This window comes from Leptonotus elevatus, chromosome 1 (assembly GCF_054856555.1).
Source record: "Leptonotus elevatus isolate MCC_2025b chromosome 1, RoL_Lele_1.0, whole genome shotgun sequence".
NCBI classification, from domain to species: Eukaryota; Metazoa; Chordata; class Actinopteri; order Syngnathiformes; family Syngnathidae; genus Leptonotus; species Leptonotus elevatus.
The window spans coordinates 50,310,446-50,332,561 of record NC_141239.1 but is presented as its reverse complement, the minus strand read 5'-3'; the positions used below and the strand labels follow the sequence as shown (position 1 = coordinate 50,332,561).

The 22,116-nt window shown below is 41.1% G+C and overlaps 1 protein-coding gene across 1 annotated transcript in view; it reads left to right on the top strand.

Annotated features, from left to right (window-relative positions):
- Positions 1–22,116, top strand: part of ntn1b (netrin 1b) — a 52,942-nt gene that overhangs the window by 2,267 nt on the left and 28,559 nt on the right. The window lies entirely within an intron of this gene.

Sequence of the window (22,116 nt, the reverse complement as noted above, 5' to 3'; positions counted from 1 at the left end):
GCACAATTATTAAAACATATTATTTATGTTGCCAACTCAAAATAAATCAATAACATCTGCTTGTTCAATATCCACACATTTGATTGCTGAGGATGCACTTTGTTGACTTTTGATTTGTATTTGCACCAAAAGAAAATTACAGGCGAGAACATAAATAGTAGGAAGTAATTTTGACAACATTAAGTGCACCTAGATTTCTGAATGTGTAATGCTGCTTTGAGTATGTTCCCCAATACTGCGGGAAAGAAACATTGCAGCTACAGTGAAAGACTTCAGGGGCGTGTTTGTGTTTCCTTCACAAGTTGCCATTACAGATTGGACCAACAATTAGGCTGCTTTTACTGACATTTTATGGCACCCACAGAGCCGCCTCAAAAAGCCGGCTAGCAATTCAGAAAGAACACAGTGGGAGGTCATTTAAATCCTGATTTAAGAGTTCAGCGCAAGTGAACGTATTGCTGTAATGTTTATTTTTTCAAGCTGAGCAAGGGGGTGCCTTCAGGGGGGGCTGTATCAACAAGTCACTGCCCTGAGCACCGTGAAGCAAAGCTGGAAAAGTAACAAGTTGTGACAATGCGTTGGTTCGCTCAACCAAACAGGACAAGTTGTTCAGCTTGGCCTCCGCCTTTGGCCCCTTGCAAAGGCGGCATGTGAGTGTATTTTACTAAAACAAAAAGCTTGTCACTTGCGCCATCCATCTCGCTGTGTGTGGGAGGCCCGCTTTCACCATCACTTCTATCTACCAAAGAGGACATAATAAGGTGGGTCTGACACATAAAGCATGAAAAAAGACCTGGGCCTGCTTCAATAAGCAAAAAAGTAGTTAATCAGTTTTGAGCTTCCTCATTGGTGTAAAAGCAGGTGACGGGCTACACAGTATATTGAAAAAATATGGACATCGCGATAATGGCACATACTGTACAATACGCATATTGCAAAATCGAGCCATAAATTAAACTTTCCATATGGAATTGTATGCTTTTATTTGACTCTGACCAATCAGATGCAACCGTAAATTGGCATCACCATCCAGAAAGTCACCAGTATCTAGTAGGGGCATTGCTAACACTAAACATTGAGCCTACTTATTTTGCCACATGAAAAAAAGATTTCTTTCATTAGATAATAAAAATGTCATTTCTTATATTCATACAATGTTCTTTGTGTGAATGTGTGAGTGTTCCCTCTGGTTTCCTCCTACATTCCAAAAACATGCATAGTAGTGTGAATGGTTGTTTGTCCGTACCTGCACTACGATTGCCTGGCGACCAGTCCAGGGTGTACTCTCACCTGCTCACCCCTGATCTAAGTGCAGATAAGCACTTTAGAAAAGGGAAGGATGTAATACAGCAGTCAGTTCCCATTCGTAGTGTGAATGTGAAATCTTGTCAGTCTCTGTACAGTATTTTTGGCAGTAAACAGAACAGAAAATAATGTCAATAATATTTTATAAGGTATCCTGTGATTGACTGGAGAATGTGTTCTATTGTATATTGTACAGTTTATGAACTCTTTGCCAAAGTCACCTGGGATGGGCTCCACTTCATCCCGAGCCCTGAACACAAAAAGCAGTGGAATATGGATAAATGAGTACAGCATGTAAATATATCAAATTCCTCCATGCTATTGATAAAGTATTGTGATTCAGAAAAAAACCTAATCATTTGTGAACTCACCTTTAACTAGTATGGCAAATATAAGACAGAAGCCGTTATCCAGATGAAGATGATTGCATGTTGTTGAAAGAAAACACATCTGATGACATGGGTCGGGTCCCTGCAGGCAGCTGCTTCATATTCTCCCCATGTGCAGTGTAGCAGTGACCCTGTCCTGCCAGGCCACAACCCCCCCGTCACCCGAACCCCCCACCACTCCACCCACTGTCTGCCCTGACGGATGGGCTGCAAAGGCAACTGTGTGGGAAACTCGTGCGTGCCAAGTGGATACTGAGAGTTGGAAACGGTAGCCTTTATCACTCACACGTGTATTCTTGCCGTCGTAGTACTTTGTAATTCTAGCTGTACATCAGCTCAATGAGCAGGTGAGATGTTTTCAGACGGGTGCTTCACTTTATTTGTATTTTTCAGCTTGGTTACCATCAGACATGTGTCCAAACCAACACAATATCAGTTCCAAGGTAAACACAAAGAACAGTTACCTTGTGCATGGTAGAATGAAGAAGTCTACAGTGTCTGTTATTTTCTTCCAATGGGCGGAGCTGTTAGCTAGTGGGACAGGCTGACTCGCTTTTCCATTAGACGCTTGTCAAACGAGACTAGCGAGTAGTGTTAATGTCGTTAACAAAAACTAAACAAAAATAATTTCGTTAACACACATTTTTCCCCGGACGAAAACTAGACTAGACTAGACTATACCCTCATTAATAAACAATAACTTAAATTATGCTTTTTTATCGACATAATGAAGACGAGACGAAAATGTAGTTCACGTAATAAAAAACTGGACTAAAATCTATGGACATTTCAGTTCATGAACAAAAACAAGATGAAAATTAGGCCTATATGATCCTGTCTCTGCTAATCTGTGACAGAGACACTGTCATGTGACACACAGTGAAACACCCCCTTTCTGCAGCTAGCTAGTGCAACATGCACAATCACATGGGACAGGTTAGGTCCAAAGGTTAAAAAGAAAAGAAAAAAAAAGTCCGTTCCGTTCCGTCTTTAATTCCGCTTATCGGGGATCGGGTCGCGGGGGCAGCAGCTTTAGCAGGGAAGCCCAGACTTCCCTCTCCCCAGCCACTTCAGCCAGCTCCTCCGACGGGATCCCAAGGCGTTCCCAAGCCAGCCGTGAGACGTAGTCTCTCCAGCATGTCCTGGGTAAAAAAAAAGTAAATTATAGTTATAATGTAACATTAATCAAACGGCTATATCATTCCAACAATAATGTTAATCTTTCCGCTAACTAATGCTGGCTAATTTACTAGCTCGTAGCATGGAGCTAAAGTAGCTACTTGTTGATATACTGTAATAGTGTGTGAAGTTGTTTTTCATCAAAAAGATGAGAGGAAATTTAGTGTGAAATAGTTTTAGATCTAAAATGTTCAACAGGGGTAAAATGATTGTCCTGATTGAAACTAGACTAAATTGTTGACAGTTTTTGTTGACTAAAATTAGACAAATAAGATTATTTTCGTAGATTAAAATAACGACTAAAATGCTAGATTTATAGTCGACTAAAATGGACTAAATAAAAACGGGAAGTGGTTGAGTAACTATGATCAAACCTAACAAGCGTGATTGAAACTGGGCTAAAACTGAGACTAAATTTAAAAATGGCTGATAAAATTAACACTTCTAGCGAGCAGCATGGCTAAGCGGTGTATCACAATAAAGTTTCATGTGTTGAGGATTGTATTGTTAGTAAATATTGTAGTAAATATTGAAGCATGAACAAGGGAAAGATGATCCTAAATGCACTTACCTAGATGAAAGCCAAGAACGTTACCTTCGGTTGTTATGGACATTTTGAGGTTAAGGACTTAATGTTTAGCCTCTTTGACTCTTATATTCCCCTGCCTTGTGTCCAGAAGTCCCTCTTTCCAACAACTCAAAGAACACTTGTTTCTCCTAAGGATCTCTGAAGCTCAATTCTCGATGACTGTCTTGTAAGAGGTTCACTAACAAAGCCTTACGATATTAGTTAGCTGTAAAATGGCTTTATTTTCGTTGAGTGAAACTTGTATGGATTATGTTCACACAACCTCCAAATGTCAGTTTGCATTACTGACACGTTTATCTTCAGGGTTGATTATCAAAGTGGAAAAGGTTGCCCCTTTGGACACGATTTGTGCCCAAAGGGGCGAACGAGCGTGGTATGTCCAGGAACAGGTTGCCAAAGGCATTGCAGAGGATTTGGTGGCCTGAGTGGTCTTCCTTCTTCATTTTCTTGTCTTCCCCTTTTCAAGATAGATATGTGCTATATTACATTTAGTCAGCGTTTGTTTGTATCTACGAATGTTTGTAACTCAGGGAGGTACAGTACAATGTTTGCCCAGCATTTCACTCCAAAGCTGCAAAAACAATTATTAGGCCTAGTCACATTGTAGTATAGGGAAGTATAAGACTTAGTACAAGTGCAACCAAGCTATGTCTTTCATCTAGAGGTAAATAGTGATACTACAACTTAAAACTATACAGTTGAACCCCGCTCTTCACAGAGCATAGGAACCGGGTCGTCATGCAAATAATAACAACCCATGTATAATTGACACCCATGGAAATGCATTGGAAACAAATAATAATAATAATAATAATAATAATAATACATTTTTTTGGGGGGTGGGGAAATTTACAAAAATTCTATAAAAAAACAAAACACAGATAAACTTCCAATATACACATTTTCACAAAGAATGGGGGTTTGCTCACCCCATAAAACCCAAAACAAAGAAAAAAAAATACAACGAATTTGTGGATGCCAAGCCACACCACCACCACTCACACACATACACACCCAAAATATAAATAAACTAATTAATAAATACATAAATAAATAAATAAATATTTGTTTAGTGGAAAATTAATTATGGGGCCTCTCAGATTGTGGTCGCAGGCCTAGCTAATATTCTTTCCTTGGTCATGTCAGTCATCATTTGTTGCTAGGCAAAATCTGCTATTTGTGCACTATAGGCCAACGTAGACATGGTTGTCAATTGTAGTACTAGCTACAACCACTAGGCTGTTGGAATAGCAAGCAAGGGCCAAATGTGCTGTTTGGGACAGAAAGTCAAGGAGGCACAAACTTGTTGTAAAGCATTTAATTTATACACTGTATATTGTTGCCCTCTTATCATAAATCATGTGGACAAAAGCCAAAAGGTACACCTCTAAATTAAATCAATTAATCAATCATGGATTGGGTGAGTTCCCATTAAAACAAAATTCTCAATCTTACCAAGAAATTGTGGCCAATTATATGATTCCATATTTGCAACAGTTTTGGGAAGTCTTTAATAACATTTATTTTGGGATGTTTGGATAATATTGGTGTTGAAGAACACGAGAGCCGTGACCTCAATCCCATCAAACATCTCTGGGATGAACTAGAACAAAGATTCTTAGCCTTCTAAATGTTCTTTCTGAATGGACAAAAAAAAATCCCCATTGACATATTCTAAAATGTTCGTATGTCCATACAAGAGTTGAAGAGTTGCATACAAAATAGATTAATAAGGACATGATTGTGTCAATTACCCGTTGGCTCTCGTCCCGGGAGCGGCAATAGTTCTACAAAAGGAGAGCTAAAACGCATGCTGAGAAAACATTTAACAACATGGAGCATTCTGGAGATGGATGTGGAGCATGTTTGCTCATAAACCAGAGGAAGAGTTTTTAAAATCAACAGCGTTGCAGATTACAAGTCACGCCGTGAGTCTTGAAAGTCAAAACAACAAGAGCTCCTTTTAAAAACAGTGCATTCTTTCTTTCCTCAACAAGCTTGTTGCATGACAGCAACTCACAGAAAGAAGAAACACCAGTTTGGACATGAAGTAAGGAGCCTCTTGGGGCCCCGAGACGCCATACAACACAGAACCAGTCTCCTTTCGAAAGAGAATTTCCTAATTTGGTTCAACATCCAACCACAAGGATTTGAAGACATTAAGATCTCTTTCTCTCTCCCAGTCTTTGTCCGTGGGACTGACCGCTGGGACCACTGTCACGCTGATTGTGCTGCCCGCCTCCTCTTTGGGTCGACAGGTCTGGCCCCGCCAGGCCCACTCACCATCTGTCTCTCATTTGAAATCCTTACCATTGGCTCATGTGATGAGTGGAGCAAAGTATGATGTCATAGATCCTTACAGATGATTCTCCATTCGCACCCCTCTCTTGTTCTTCCCCTTTTCTCTCTTGCCCATCATTGTGTGCCAGTACCAAGGCATAGGCAACCACTACTATTAAATTTAATGTAAGAACATAACATTCACTCGATGCCACAGAGAAGATGAGAACACAATCATAAAAACAACTGCATGTGTTGCTATTGTGGCGGCTTGTTTGTTTAGATCTCTATTAATGACTACAATAGTTGTTTCCCCTTTGGGTTCGAACATTACAACTTTCAGATGTAAATAGTCCGACCCAAAACAACAAATTAGATTTAATAATAAAGATTACATGAGAATAGGAGTAGTTGTAGTGAAGAAAAAAAACGAGAGTAAGTATTTGGGAAAAATTGATTCCAGGTGAAAGCAAACATAAAACCTGCACGGGTTGATAGAAAACAGGTGTGAAGCAGGTTGGGGAACATTTCTTGGTCTCCCAATAGGGTTGAAAGTCACACACCCTTGAAAATCCCATCAGCAGCAGAGTGCCAGTTAGATGGACTGCCGACTCTCAGTCATCTAGAACATGCCGAAGCTTGACTGCAGCTCGGGGCTGCCGCAGTGGAAAAGTCAAACAATGTGGCCGGCAGCCGCTTAGTGAGTGGAAAGGCAGTCAGCAGTGACCTTCGCATCACTGGAGGAACAGTCAATGTCAAGCATCTTTGCTTTCTTTTCTGCTTTATATACGTGTCTGTTTATGTGATTTACAACATCGAGGCAGACGGTACTTTCTGTTCAAAATCTTTATGGACTGAATTTCTAGGTGCTGCTGAGGCGTTGAAGGGGTCTGCTTTGGTGACCTCAGTATTACGTCTGTGCTTTTTGAGGATCATGTGGTTCTGTTGGCTTCATATCGTGTTCTTCAACTTTGGCTGGAGCAGGTTGCGGTAGGGTGACCAACTGCTAATAAGCCCATGGGGGGACAAGGGGTATGTTTCTGATGGACAATGTGGGACACTCCTCAGCAATGCAGCGGCCCCTCCCCGTGGGCAGATTCACTGATGGTGGTTTACTGATTTTTAGCACATATATCAGGGCTGCAAACATTTTTTTGCGAGGAACGCAGTAGCCCCTAACTTAAAATGTTAGGACCGCAGGAAGAACATTTAATTTGAATAAATTAACTTGCAAAGTAAATATTCACATTTCACAGCATTTTAATTAGATTACTAATAAATACTACAGTGTTTTTGATTCATATTTTTTGTACAAGTGTCTACACATCATACACCATAAACTGGTTTGGCGAAATCCCATGCACCCTCGAGGACCCTGCCGAGGGTGTAGAGCTGGTCCACTGTTCCACGACCGGGACAAAAACCAAACTGCTCCTCCTGAATCCAAGATTCGACTTCCCGATGGACCTCCTCTCCAGCACCCCTGAATAGACCTTACCAGGGAGGCTGAGGAGTGTGATCCCTCTATAGCTGGAACACAAAAAAGAGAGACCATCACCCCGGTCTGTCAATCCAGAGGCACTGTCCCCGATGTCCACGCGATGTTGTGGAGAGCGTGTCAACAACGACAGCCCCACAACATCCAGAGCCTTTAGGAACTCCGGGCGGATCTCATCCACCCCCGGGGCCCTGCCATCGAGGAGCTTTCCAACCGCCTCAGTGACTTCGACCCCAGAGATAGGGGAGCCCACCTCAGAGTCCCCAGACCCTGCTTCCTCAAAGGAAGGCGTGTCGGTGGGATTGAGGAGGTCTTCAAAGTATTCTCCCCACCAACTCACGACGTCCCGATTCAAAGTCAGCGGCACCCCATCTCCACTATACACAGTGTTAATGGTGCACAGCTTTCCTCTCCTGAGACACCGGATGGTGGACCAGAAGTCGTTTTCCATGGCCTCACCTAACTCCTCCCATGAGTTTTTGCCTCAGCGACCGCCGAAGCCGCATTCCGCTTGGCCAGCCGGTACCTGTCAGCTGCCTCTGGAGTCCCACAGGCCAAGAAGGCCCAATGGGACTCCTTCTTTAGCTTGACGGCATCCCTTACCGCTGGTGTCCACCAGCGGGATCGAGGTTTGCCGCCATGACAGGCACTGACCACCTCACGGCCACAGCTCCGATCGGCCGCCTCAACAATGAATCAATAGCAGCGTTTCCACTGCAGGAATTTCGGGGTAAATTTACAGGGCCAGCCCCGTATGTGCGCGTCTCCACTGCAGGAGCCTTCACAACCGGGCTACATTAACAGGAACTTACGGGGACGAGCGCAGGTCCTACACGAGGGTCGGTACTCCGCCGACCCGATAAACTCCCGATCGGGCTTTCGTGCTGATTGGCTAAAAATGATTTAGTATAAAAAAATATCTTACCTTCATGCGCGATGATGATGCAATCTTGGCTTCCATGTCCAAGTCTCTTCCACTAAAACAATTCTCTTAGTAATCCTTTGCCTATTTTTGTTCCACTCTACTCTTAGCCTTTTCAAATTCTTCATCTAGACGCCGTCTCGTCTCACTCAAACATCCATCCATGCCAAGTACATAAAAAAAGCAGAAAAAACGGCAACCACTTAAAGTTTTTCTCTTTCCTCGTTGTGATTTTCGGCGCGAGGTGCTTGGGTGACGTCATGGGAGAAACCGTCGCACTCGTGGCGTCGCAAAATGGGTCGGACTCTGCAGTGGAGAGAGAGCCACAAGCTGAGAGGACGGTTCCTGTCAAAGTCCCTACCCCCCTCTCCATACCCGAACGTACTGCAGTGGAAACGCAGCTAATGTCCCCCGCCTCCCTCGGGACAAGAGAGAAGTTGTGCCGGAGGTGCGCGTTGAAACTCTTTCTGACAGGGGATTCCGCCAGATGTTCCCAGCAGACCCTCATAATACGTATTATTATTATTATTATTATTATTATTATTATTATTATTATTATTATTATTATTATTATTATTATTATTATTATTATTATTATTATTATTATGACAAGCACTTATTTTCCGGGACATGACTCCAATTTGCGTTACGCACGAATTCAGCTTCAAACGCTATCCGTGCCCATGCTACACGGGACTGTTGGTCACCCTAGGTTGCGTTGTGTTAAGCGGTTGGCATGAGGATGAGAAGCTCCAAATTAGAGAACATTGTCCTCAGTCAGGAAAGAGTGGATTGCCTTTTCCAGGTCGGTGATGAAATCCTGCTCCAAGTGGAGTTCACGTATCTTTCCTTGTCAACACACCCATGTGGGGCCTATGTGGGTTGGATATGGGCTGGCCAGCTGGGTTCCAGTTAGTTTTAGCCAGGGATTTCATGTTGGCCTCATGTGGGCAAGCCCAGATGGGCTCAAGGTGGGCCCTATATCTAGCTAAAACCTACAATGGCTTAAGGGTGGGTCTCATACGGGCCCTAGCTAATACGCACATGGGTATGGAATGGACTGGTGAATGCGTCCCACCTGTGCTGCCCAGCTGGGTCCCAGTTAAAAGTTTATTTAATTTGTTTGTTTTTTAGATCAAACAATCAATAAAGCAAAACATTTACTCATCAAATTTTAACCAAGACACCTTAACTCTTTGACTGCCATAAACGTTATAAAACGTTTAGCATAAACCTAGGGAAGGGCGGCGAGGACGTTAAAAGACGTCCCCTATGTTTTTTTTTTTTTTTTTCAAAAACGGGTGCAGGAAAGCCTTGGGCAGCTGTGCTGAAAGTATCAGGCAGATCTGATTAGTAAAAGACTCGTTTTGGCCCCTAGAGGGCAGCGATGACTCTCTTTGCACAAGGTTGGATGGGCCGCCCACCGTGGGCGTCAGTAGAAGACGTGAGGCGGAGCTAGAGTGTTGAGGAGACAATGGCTGGTTCAAGCCATTGTGGCTTGACCAAGCAACCGGTTGCAAGCAACTCACGCTTGAGCATTTTTTTCAAAGACGGAAAGCATCAATCAATACTAAAAAGCGCATTGATGTCGACGATGATGATGACTCCGAGCTTGACGCCAAAGTTGGAAGCCTTGACGCGACTCCTATGACACGTAGTAAGCCTCACCGGCTAAGCGCGGCTAGCGCGGCTAGCGCTGCTAAGGCCGGAAAACGCGCACAATAGCCGGCCGGGTACTTCTACACAATCGGACACTCGATCGGGCGATGGAGAGTTGGCATCGACCAATGCAGATTGATGATGATGATGATGATGACTCCGAGCTTGACGCCAAAGTTGGAAGCTTTGACGCGACTGTTTATGAACACGTAGTAAGCCTCACCGGCTAAGCGCGGCTAGCGCTGCTAAGGCCGGAAAACGCGCACAATAGCCGGCCGGGTACTTCTACACAATCGGACATTCGATCGGGCGATGGAGAGTTGGCATCGACCAATGCAGATTGATGATGATGATGATGATGACTCCGAGCTTGACGCCAAAGTTGGAAGCTTTGACGCAACTGCTATGATTACGTAGTAAGCCTCACCGGCTAAGCGCGGCTACCGCTGCTAACGCCGGAGCTGCACAAGCGGACATTCGATCGGACAATGAAGAGTACCCCGAGTCCAATGCATATTCATCGGAGGAGCGGGTACAGTCTGATCACGGAGAAGACACTGTTTCTGGACTACGATGCCACCATGAATGGAGTGGATAAAATGGATCAGAACATCTCCTACCACCCGGTATAGCAACTGAAGGACGCGAGGAAGCGAGACGTAACGAAACCGTAGCATGATCCTGATATTAGACTTGATGACACACTGCAGTATATACTTGCTATTCCCCGGAAAAAAACGGCCTGCAAGAAAGTGGCGCACGCGAAGAGGCAATCTGTTGTGCAAATGCTGTTGCGTCTCCTTGCACGCAGGAGCGTGTTACAAAAAGAAAAACTGTCGTTGAAACATCCACATATTTGTAAATAGCACCACAGTTGCACACATTTGTAAATAGTTTGCCAAATTGTTGTCAAATTGTTACACTGTTGAATGTAAATAAACGTATTTTGCTATCAAAAAACACTTTTTCATTCTTGGTGGTAGTGTTTTATAGAAGTAAAGCACTATTTAGGTGTTTGTGGCATCATTCATGGAAAAAAAGAAGTGTCAAATTCACTAGAATGCATGAAATAATATCGTTTCACTAAAAGCTTGATTTCTCCGTATTTTGGTCCAAAACAGGCGAAATTGGGTCAAACTAACCATTTTCTATTGTTGATTACTAAAGAACGGAATAAGGTAGAAACAAACTTTTTTTTCTGATGAAAGATGAAAGTCCAATCTTTCATTTGGTAGTACGTGTGTTTTCATAGTCCAAACAGAACATTTTCTGTGGACCTTGAAAGATCAGTCAAAATGCTTAAATCGGCTGGCACTGACGGCATCCCTTTTCTGAAAACGTCTGGCAGTCAAAGAGTTAATCACTGAGCTATACAGGGACACAACGAATTTCAAGTTTTACATTTAACATGACATCGGCCTATCACTGATCAAATTTTAACCGTCCAGTTTTTGGGGAAGTTTCTTCTATAAGTGAACATTTCTTCCAGTTTCCTAAAAAATCTGAAAAACATGACTTTTTAAGAAGGTGTCAATATGAAATTGAAATATTGATTTTTTTTGCGCATTTATTTAAAAAAGAAAATCTTACTTAATTGTAAAGAAATATAGGCCAGATAGTAAGCTCTATTGCGCATGCTGTTACTGTACAAAATTGGAATATTTTGGAGTGAAGCCCAGCCAGAGCCCACGTATTGTCCATACTTAACTCATTGAATACCAGCCATTTTCAATGGAGCAACCCCCTTCAATACCAGTCGTTTTACTGGATTTTGACTGATTTTGCAAGGCCCACAGAATATTGTGTTCTATTGCTATCTAAACATGAAACATACCGAAAGATTAGACTCCCTTCTTTTAACATAAAAAATAAGTATATTTCTATCTTTCTCTGTTCTTTAGTTATCAGCGTTAGAACATAGCCAAGTTTTGTCGAAATTCCAATTCCTGAGAATTAAAAAAAAAAAAGTGTGTTTCTCTTCTTCTGCAACAAGATCCTTGCGTCATACTGGGTGATCTTATACTTGCTGCCACCTGCTGGCCGTTTCGTTTCAATAACATTGCAGTCAAGCCTATTGCTTCAGTCAGAAGCTGCGCCAGCCCCTCCTGTACACTCGTGCATAAATAATTCATAATCATGATGTTGGCAGCAGCTGAATTAACTGTAGAACTCCCACAAGTCAGCAAAAATATTGTCTGTCAATATAAAGAACGTTGCAACCAACTTCCTTCAATGTGTTGCAAGATAGGGACCCAAAATTTAATGGCGAATCCATATCAGAATTTGAACATTGGAAAAAGTGCAATGTGTGAGACTCGCCAAGCCAAGCTCTGGATTTAGACACAATAAAGTATGCCTATGGTCTAAGTTGCTGTTTATTCAATGCAGTAAATACCTGGGAAAAAACACATGCAATGTTGATCTTACCCGAATTTTTTCAGTCTACTGCAAAAATGAAGAAATTGGCTGTTCCGAAGCTTTTGAAAGGCACTGTGCATGAAAAAAAAACATTGAAATGATCCATTAAATAAATTAAAGGAAGGAGGAAAACCAGAGGCAGAATTGCTGTCATCTTTAATAAACATTTTGAATACAAAGAAACCATTTGGCCACTTATATTATCATAACGATTCAAATGAAACGAAATATGGGATGAGAAAACAGAACTTCTCAAGTGAGAAGACAAAAAAACCTTCTCTAATCACTTCAATTGATAAGAAAGGCAAAGAAAAAAAAAACGTATGTAAAACATTTACATAATACCGTTACATGATGTCCATATTGTATTGTGTTTGTAGCTTGGCTCTGTTTTGTTTTTCCAGGATAAAAAAGTATGCCAGAAAATGATCATTAAAATACTGAACATACTGTATATTTATAAAACACTATGTAAATATCAAAGGTCAGCCTGCATTCTTGTGAGCCCCTCTGGTCCACAATAAAGGCTAAGAGTTTCAGCAACAACAACAACAGAAATGACAAGAGACCATTCAGTATTTGCTGCACATGATGCAAACCATGTCTTAAATCAATATAACCAACAAGAACAATGCTTCCAAAATCTGGCATTCACTCTGTCGCCTCCAGTCGTCCTTCAACATAAGCATGTCTGACTTGGGTAAAAAGAGTTTCTGTACACAAATAACTACTAAACAAAGAAATGCATTTTGTGGATTTTTTTCAAGTCCGTGTGTTACAGCCCAGCGTCCTCTGGGTAATGGCATGCTTTCTAGATTTGGTTGTTTCCCTGAGCACATAATTCAAGACAGAAAGAAGCCGTTCGGAACCAGCAAGAGTTTTGACAGCATATTAAAAATGTCATGTGCTATGTTGGCATTTTGCAGATTGAAACCACTTCATAGTATTGATTTGTCATTTTGTATTCCTCATCTATAATTTTTAATTGTAACAAAAATTCAACACTGCAGTCAACTTACAAAAAAGATCAATCTTTTATGGATGGAAAATGATTGGAAAGAGATCTCCATCTCCATTTATGCACCATTTATCATATGTGGCTTGTGACTCACAATTATGTGTTGGGCTTCATCCTTTGTCTGTCCAGTCGTGTGCCAGTGACAGTTCAAACTGTTTCTTGTTTATTTTCTGTTCTACAAGCTACATTTTACTTTATAGCCGAAATGGACACGCTCGCTTTGTGTACGTGTGGATGCTAGAGCCTTTGTACAAAGTCTGTCTGGATGGCAGTTAACAGGGAAAATCCAGCGTGGCATCAGGACCACCTAGGGTGCGCACAGATTGAGCTTCTTTGGAAAGTGTGAAGAAGGGCAGGCTCGGAATGATTAATTGGCCGGAGGAGGGACACGCTTTGGGGCTCAGCTTCAGAGCCCAAACCTGCTCTTCTGCTACACTGCCACCCCACACAACCAGCTCAGTGTCAGTGCTGTTTGCACAATAAACACATGTACTCTGTGACAGCTACGGTTCCTTCATTTCTGAGTACACAAGACCATTCTTTCTTTTACCTGTGAAAATCTAAAGCATCATTTTAATAATCTACTCCAGGGGTGGCCAAACTTCTCAGTTTGAGAGCCATATAAAGAAAAATGGAAGGACGTAAGGGCCACTTTCAAATAATTTGACGTGAATTCATTAAAATCAATCAAGTCAGTATACATAATTGTTTACATTTTCTAATTCATTTGTATCAACTGCTACATAACAGCTTTCTGTTTAAGATATATATCCTTAATAAAATATTGAAGGATTGGTCAAGATTTTGGGGTGGCCAACGGCCCTGTATCCAACTCGACTAAATCCACCCCTGCACTGAAAAGCAGTCAAATCCCATCTCCACATTCAGAACCAAAACCAACTGTAGTAAGATGAGCTTTTTTAAAGCATTTACTTGAGGATCAGTAATTTGATAACGTCATAAATCCTTGACCTTCTCACAAAACAGAAGGTGGACGAAACTGTTTGTTGCTTTTGCTAGAACTGAATTATCTTTATTCACCACAGTATTTTGAAGGAAAACTGTCATATTATTTTAGTCATAAATAGTTGGCATATTTAAAAAAAAGCTATACAGTATATTAACTGATTTATTAGTAATAGTGGCCCCTATTTAGTGATACCGTCCCTTCTAGCCTTATGGGCCATGTCAAAATGTCATTTTTAATATTTGCCACGGGCCGCAGACAAATGGATGGCGGGCCGCAAATGGCCCTTGTGCCGTAGTTTTAACACCACTGCTATTCTGTGTATATTTAAATTTGTTGAGAATGTGACTTATCGGTTAAATAAGTAATATAAATGATAAAAAAATAAAAAAATAAAATAAAAGGCAAAGTGCAAAACAGTCCCAGAAACTAGGAGCTAAACTGAGGAAAACTGATAACAGACTCACCACACATGCGACAATCAACATGACACTACATTCAACAATGAGCAGAAATTGAATGACGAGACAGAAGGAAATAAATACACAGATGAATGACAAACAGATGAAAAGAACATAACTAGGGCAACGCTGATGAGACCAGGTTGGAGAGCTCAAAGTACAGTCTACAAGTCTAACTGTGCACATGGCTGGAGTTTTCCTTCTTTTTGCATTTTGCTCTAATATAGAAGAGGGCGTTTGCGCCATTGTGGGATTCAGTGACGCCTTACCCAATTTGATCAACCTTCGTTGCGATGGCCGTTCTTCTCCTCATGAGTGTGGCATTACAGTCTCATCAGTGATCACATCCAGTGTTTAACAGTAGATCGGCCCAGCTTCACTCTCACAGCAGCAGACAACAGAAGTGTCTCTATCTGAGACAGTTTCCTCTTTCAGGAAAACCTTAACTGCTGACGTAAACCCCATAGAACCTTTTGGTTGCGTTTGCACTTATTTACACAGACATCGAGGCCCAATTTCTCATGATAGAGAGTTGGAGATAACGCAGGGTGTCTGGTTCCCACTTCAGCCCACCACTGGGAAAAATAATGACCTCAGACGGAGCACCGAGACAATACATGGAGTGTCTGGGCTCTGTTTTACAAGGTTTTTATATTGTGGAGTGTCAGGATTACATCTGAAAAAAATTAACACAATATCAGCCACCCATCATGCTGAGGACACTAATGGATGAAGACGTGACCGCGACGCTGGGAGAATTTTTAATACTTAACATAAGTAGAATCAGTAGCAAAGTAACAATCAGCGCAGAACTCGCCAAGGTTGAACTGCTTGGAAAGCAAATTATTAGCAGAACATTTTCTGCTTCATGCAAGGTGCGGATGCATAACATGGCAAGACTTACCATTTCTGACTTTGGGTTGTGGGCAGCGGTCGTTACACATTGACAAACAATAGTAAGAAAAAAAAAACACTAGTACATTTTTTGTTGTCTGTCCAGCAGTCAATGGCAAAACCAAACCATAAAGGATTTGGTTGGAAAATATTACTTTCTTTCCCACTACTTTAGAGCAGCAAATTGAAAATAATAATTTTAGGCCCCTTAGTGAGCCATTGCAGTCAGAACTTTTCTCTCTATTATGGCAGCCCCGGAAAGGACTCCCATTATATGGCAAGGGTGAACAGTGATTCAAAGCGTGAGAAAAAAAACTAAACTTTAGTCTCACAGTCATCAAAATGTAATTTGCTCATCTTTGGCACATGCTCCTCACTTCCACAAACTTTTGTGGAAATTGGTTGTTGTGTGATCCTGCTAACTGACAAACCAATGACATTCAAAAAAATAAGTGTTCATTTAGTACATTTATACAGAAGCGTATTGCATTCACTTGAGAAAAAAAAAACTCCTGTTTTTTGGGGGGAGCTTTGTTTTTTTTTGTATTTTTTATTTTATTTTCAAATTTTTCAGATTTTTTTTTTCTGTCAAAAAAATATTCAGAAAAAATAATAATAATTTTTGTTCCGAAAAACAGAGCTGGTGTTCTGTTTTTTGGAGTTTTTTTTTTTTTTTTTTTATACCTCTGAACTCAAAGTGACAAGACACTTTCCCGCATAGCTCCATATGCAATAAGATGGTCATGTTTACTTATTGGCTCTCAATAAAGGAATGAATGTGTATACTATATATGTGTTTTTTTTTCTCTGAGTGAAAACCCTTTTTTTTTTTAATATTCATAAAAACTGGAAAAAAATATTCAGAAAAACTGAAAAAAATTATTTTATAAAACAGGGAAAAATTACTTAGAAAAACAGGAAAAAATATTCAGAAAAACAAAAGAAAGCTCCCCCCAAAAATTCTCAGAAAAACAGGACTTTTTTTTTTCAAGTGTATGCAATACGCTTCCGTACTTTTGCACTTGGTGGAGGTAATGAATGGAGATAATGTTTGTGTTCAAATGGATTGGTTTTTGGATGTGTATGTCTTAGTGGGGTTAAAAAAAAAATTACACAACTAATTTCCAAAAACAATGCTGGAAAAGCTTTTGTTGCAGATCCAGGAATGTTTCAGTTATCATTTTGGAAACTGCTACAGACATGTAATGGAACGGAACCAAATTAAGCTCAATTTAGGACCAGGCACACACTTAGCGTAGGCTTAACTCGCTCATCTAATTTCCACAATTACAACTTTCTTCATTTTTAGATTATACTTTATGAGTAAATACATCTGTTTTTCTTATTGTGATGACATCATCAGAGGATATTTACTTACTGTTTCAATTTTGGAACGCTCCCCTAACAAAACCTTATGTGGAAAATACGTGTAGTGATGCTCAGGGAGGCCTCATGCTGTAAACGACCTCAATGGGCTAGGTAGCCTTTTATTTCCTCTTTAATAATGTTGACGGGTCACTGCAAAGGTTGCCAGAAGCTGCTGTGATTCAGGAAGAACCAAGCCTTTTCCTCTTCAGCTTGTAGCAACGTCCTGGAGGCCACCTAGCAACCAGCACAAACTTTGGGAGCAAAGAGAATTGACTACCATCGGGATGTCAACTCAGTGTTTCCAGAAAAACAATCGGCCACCATTAACTTTTTCCTTCCTATCTGGAGACCATGTGGCCGTCGTGTTCAGTCTGTCATCCTCTTTTAAGTCACATTTCAACTCCCTCAGTTTTTTTTTTTGTGCTACAATGTGTGAGCTCAGAGAAAGTCAACATACCATAGTCCCAGATCACATCTTTGTATGTATCTAATCACCCTCGATTAATCTTTCTGTCCTCGGTGTTCACTGTCTCTCTCCATTGGCCTCCGAGTGAATATAAAATGGAAAAGAAACTCTAAAACTCGGCGTATGGGGTTAATGCACATAGAGGAGACATTTTTGACATAGGGATCTGGCTTGTTTGAAATAGATCCATGGAGCAAAGAGCAGAAAAGCATAATAAACATGCCGCCACAATGTGGATTTTCATCGCAGCGTTATGATTTACAGCCCAGTGGCTTCCTACCTCCTTCTCCCCTTTTCTTCTACACAGGGGAGCGCAGCGCGTGCCGGAGTGTTATAATAACCTCCCTGCTCAGTGGGAAACATTTGGACCTGCGCCGAACATTGAGCAGAAAAGTCTCACAGATGCTTGGGGCAGGTTTAGTCCTTAGAGACGACCCCTCGCACCTTAACACTGCACTCAGGTCAGATATACAGCCAAAACAAACCGCCGAGATGGAAAACTCCTCAGGTTAGCAGTTGTAAGCTTAAAAAAAAACCTGTTAGACAAGAAACCAAAAAGGACAATGCACAGAGAACTTGGACAAAAAAAAGAAACATTCACACTGAAGGACAATTTAGCGAACGTCAAACTGCCAAAATGTAGCCTGCGAGAGCTTAAACAGTCTGATTGTCTTAATAATAAAAATAATGCATCAGATTTATATAGCGCTTTTCTAGACACTCAAAGACGCTTTACAATGGAATGGATGCATTATTCATGCACTCACACATTCCCACTGTGGTGGCGGTAAGCTACTTAAGTAGCCTCAGCTGGCCTGGGGCAGGCTGACGGAAGCGTGGCTGCCAGTGTGCACCTACGGCCCCTCCAACCACCACCAAGTGAATTGCCTTGCCCAAGGACACAACAACACATGACTTGAAGAGAGCGGGGATCAAACAGCCGACCTTCTGGTTACTGAACGACCGTCTCTACACCCTGAGCCACGGCTACATATCCACATCAGCATGTTCTTCCCAACAAGTGGAATCGAAAAATACCAATAATGATCCCAAAATGTCCAGAAACAAGTAAAAATGATGTGGATGAAAGCAGAATTATGTTGAAAAGAAACTTGATTTAATTCATGAAATAAACATAGGACAGAGACCTGACATTGCTGCATTGGGCATGTCGATCGCACAGGTGCATCAATAAAAAGTGATGGTGAGACAACCTCCAGGCAACAATTCATTCTGTCTCAAACTACACTGCATAATTAATAGGAAGCCTTGGAAAATAAAACGATAACCATGAAAAAAAAAAGGTGAATAGAAGCCGAATGTAGGCGTAGGTGCACCCTTCATGCTTCATGCAGTACATACCAAAAAAATAAGCTTGAGTATGCTTACACTTGTGATCTGATTAATATATCCACCTCAGTGTGTGCGCGCACTTTAACGTGGAGAATCATTGTGTGTGCACGCAGGTAGCGAAGGGTGCATTGTAAAATTGGAATCAGAAGATCTATTGGATATGCGTCATGTCAGGAGTCGTACTAAGACTATCAATTCTGTCGACTATGGACATTAGTGCACGTATAATTCCCCCCGTTTGCATTTTTTGAACAATGTCATCAGATGTATACAGCTGTAACAATCAGTAACACTACTTAAATGGCACTTAAAAATATATATATATTAAAACATTTTTTGTATAACTCTTGGCTTTGGAGCAAGTGTGATTTGCTTGGCTTTTTTATATGCCAGATACCCTAACTCAGGTGTGCTCAAGTTCAGTCCTCGAGAGTGCCTACCTAGCCTGTTTTCCCTCCTGCAGCACAGCTGAATCTAATGATCAGCTAATCAGCAAGCTTTGCAGAAGCCTGATAACGATCCTGATCATGAATCAGGTGTGTTAGTGGAGAGAAACATGGAAAACAGGCTGGATAGGGGCTCTCGAGGACCGAACTTGAGCACCCCTGCCCTAACTGATGCAACTCACACATTTTTTACCCAGTCTTGAGATGGGACACGGTTGGGTATTTGGACACAGGTCAGGAATCAAACCTGCTTTGTTTGCACGAAAGGCAGCAGCAAGTACCAATACACTGCCAAGATATTAACACATTTAAGAATTAGCCTACCTTTATTAGTTCAAATCGCTTTATGCTGTTTTAAAAATATCCGTCAATATGCTCTCTGTATGTGCACTGCAACAGATTGAAATCCTGTTCAATTGTTTTAATTGGAAATAAAAGAAAAATAATAAAGAGACGAGAAATGGGCAATTTGGCCATAACAACCCAGCAATAGTGCACAATATGGATCAGACTTTTCATCACCTTTGCCATACATGAAAGAAAACAACACTGAGGAAGGAAAAGAGAGCATTCCTGTCAGTATGTTTCTACATCTAAACAACACGGGAGCAAGGCTAGCTCATTCATAAATACTGGACTGTATATAGGACAGCGGACACCTTCTTCAAAAACTTACATTTATATGAACAAAATATTAGAATACACTCCAAAACCAATGGTGGAGGCACGTAGTCACACATAGAGCGCTAGTCACATTTCATAGATGAATCTTTCCAAATAATGAAGTCAGCTGTTTGTTTCACCGTCTGGCCACAAGCAGGTCGTTGCCATGCCCCACAAACATTACCATCAGCTGAACTTAAATGGCATTGCCTAATGATGCATTGTGAGCACTCGTGTCATTTTATGTGGCCAAATAACATCCACTAGCTGTTTATGTCGAGGCAGTGCATTCCACGTTCGCCCGGCAACGGGGCCGTTTACAAGTGCACAAAAGCACAAGGCTGCTTGATTGCTCTGCTAATTGATCTCCACCAGAGATCACAGAGCTTTGCCTGGAAAGACGGGGAACGCCTCCCGTGACATCGCCAGTCAATGGAAAGCTTTCAGTTTGCCAGCATTCAACGACCAGGCTTGAGTTGGTGGCCTGAAGCTGACCATCTCAAAGGGTGTTTTCAAGCATGACTTGTTACTACCATTGGAGGTGAGAAGTCAAGCAAAGCTACAGGATATTTTGTTTTTCTATGTGAGTGATACAACACAATATCAGATTATTTTTTTAAATGGCTTTTTTTTCAATTTTTTTTATGAAGCCTCATCTTCTAAAAAGCTCAAATAGACACTGACAGTGGGCAGCAGATTTCTCCAAGCAAACAATCTGGCCAAAGTTGAGATGGCTTTCAGATAGCCTTTCGTCAATAAGGAAAACTCAATTTATTATCTGACCTTATATCTTTTCATCATCTGGTCCCAGGGAAAAACAAAACAAACAACACACACACACGCACCCACACCCACACACATGCAGCTTCTCAGAGGTGAAAGGTGAGCTGAGTGATGGCTCATTACATTTCTCTGTGTGCTCTTGTGGTAGCAAAGCACACACGACTACTCCCCACAGGGAAGAGCGGTGTTGCTGTACAATTGGCAATGGTGACATCATTAGACTAGATTAGTATCTTTCCTTAAAGTTGCAATATGGAACTTTTTTCCCAATAATAACTTTACAATACGCTTTTTATTTGACCATTTATGAGTGAAATGCCTTCTATATAGTAGATTAACACCTTAGCTGTTCACAATGGGTATTCCTGCAAGCCTCTGGCCAATAGTTTTCTGACTGGATTCGGGTTAGAATTTCCCGCGCCCTGTCTGCGGATGTGACGTAATGTGCGTGGTGTGTATGTGAAGAACGGTATGTGCAGTTTAATTTTTCGCCAGCAGGTGGCAGTAGTGATTCGAAATGGAATATTCTACGTTCAGTAGCTTTAAAGAGACAAACAGACGCTCTTCAACCTCCAGGTTGACCTTTGCCCTTTGTGCCAGTTGTGATGTGGGCGGTAAGCTAAATCAGATTTCTCAATATCTGGATGGGGTTATTGATCGGACAGTCATCAGGAACTGTACTGTAATAGGCCCTTTTAAACACATATCCATAATCAGTCATGTCAAATGTCATGTGTCTGAATGATTAGCTTGTGTTGAGGGATCTTAAGAGGGATTTTGCCTCCCTGATATGCTCGGGAAATGGCCAGGGTCAACAATTGTCAATGTACAATTAGCAGTACAAACCCCAAATCCTATGAAGTTGGAATGATGTGTAAGATAATGTTCAAACTGATGAACCTTGTTTTTTCGCAAATATTCTCTCATTTGAATTTGATACCTGCAACGCATAAAAAAAACAAAACAAGCTGGGACAGTGGCATCAAAATGACTGGGAAAGTGGAGGATTGCTGACACCGTAATGGCATCAAAAAGAAGTTAACTGAGCGGCGCGAAAAAACGGAAGAAAAAGAAAACTGAAGAAAAAAAAATGTTGGCACTTGTTGGTGATGGATAGTTGGAGGTGAAACTCCATTTTATTTTATTTTTAGCAAGTTTGTTTGTTTTGCTAGCCAGCTCGCTAGCCTCAGGCATTTATTTTATTATTTATAGATGTTAACCTTCCCTTGGCCAGTCCCTGGTTTAACTAGTAAAATATGTAAATTATTGTAGAAAATGCTTAAAAGTGACAAATTTGTAATTGGGTACAAGCTTTAAAAAAGACACTTTACATCACAATTTTTAATATAAAAACAAATTAGTTTTAATATTCTGTACTACTGCAATATTACTGTAAATAAAAAAGTAGGAATATTCACTCCTGGTCTATTTGCTTGATAACCTAAGATGCTATTTTAA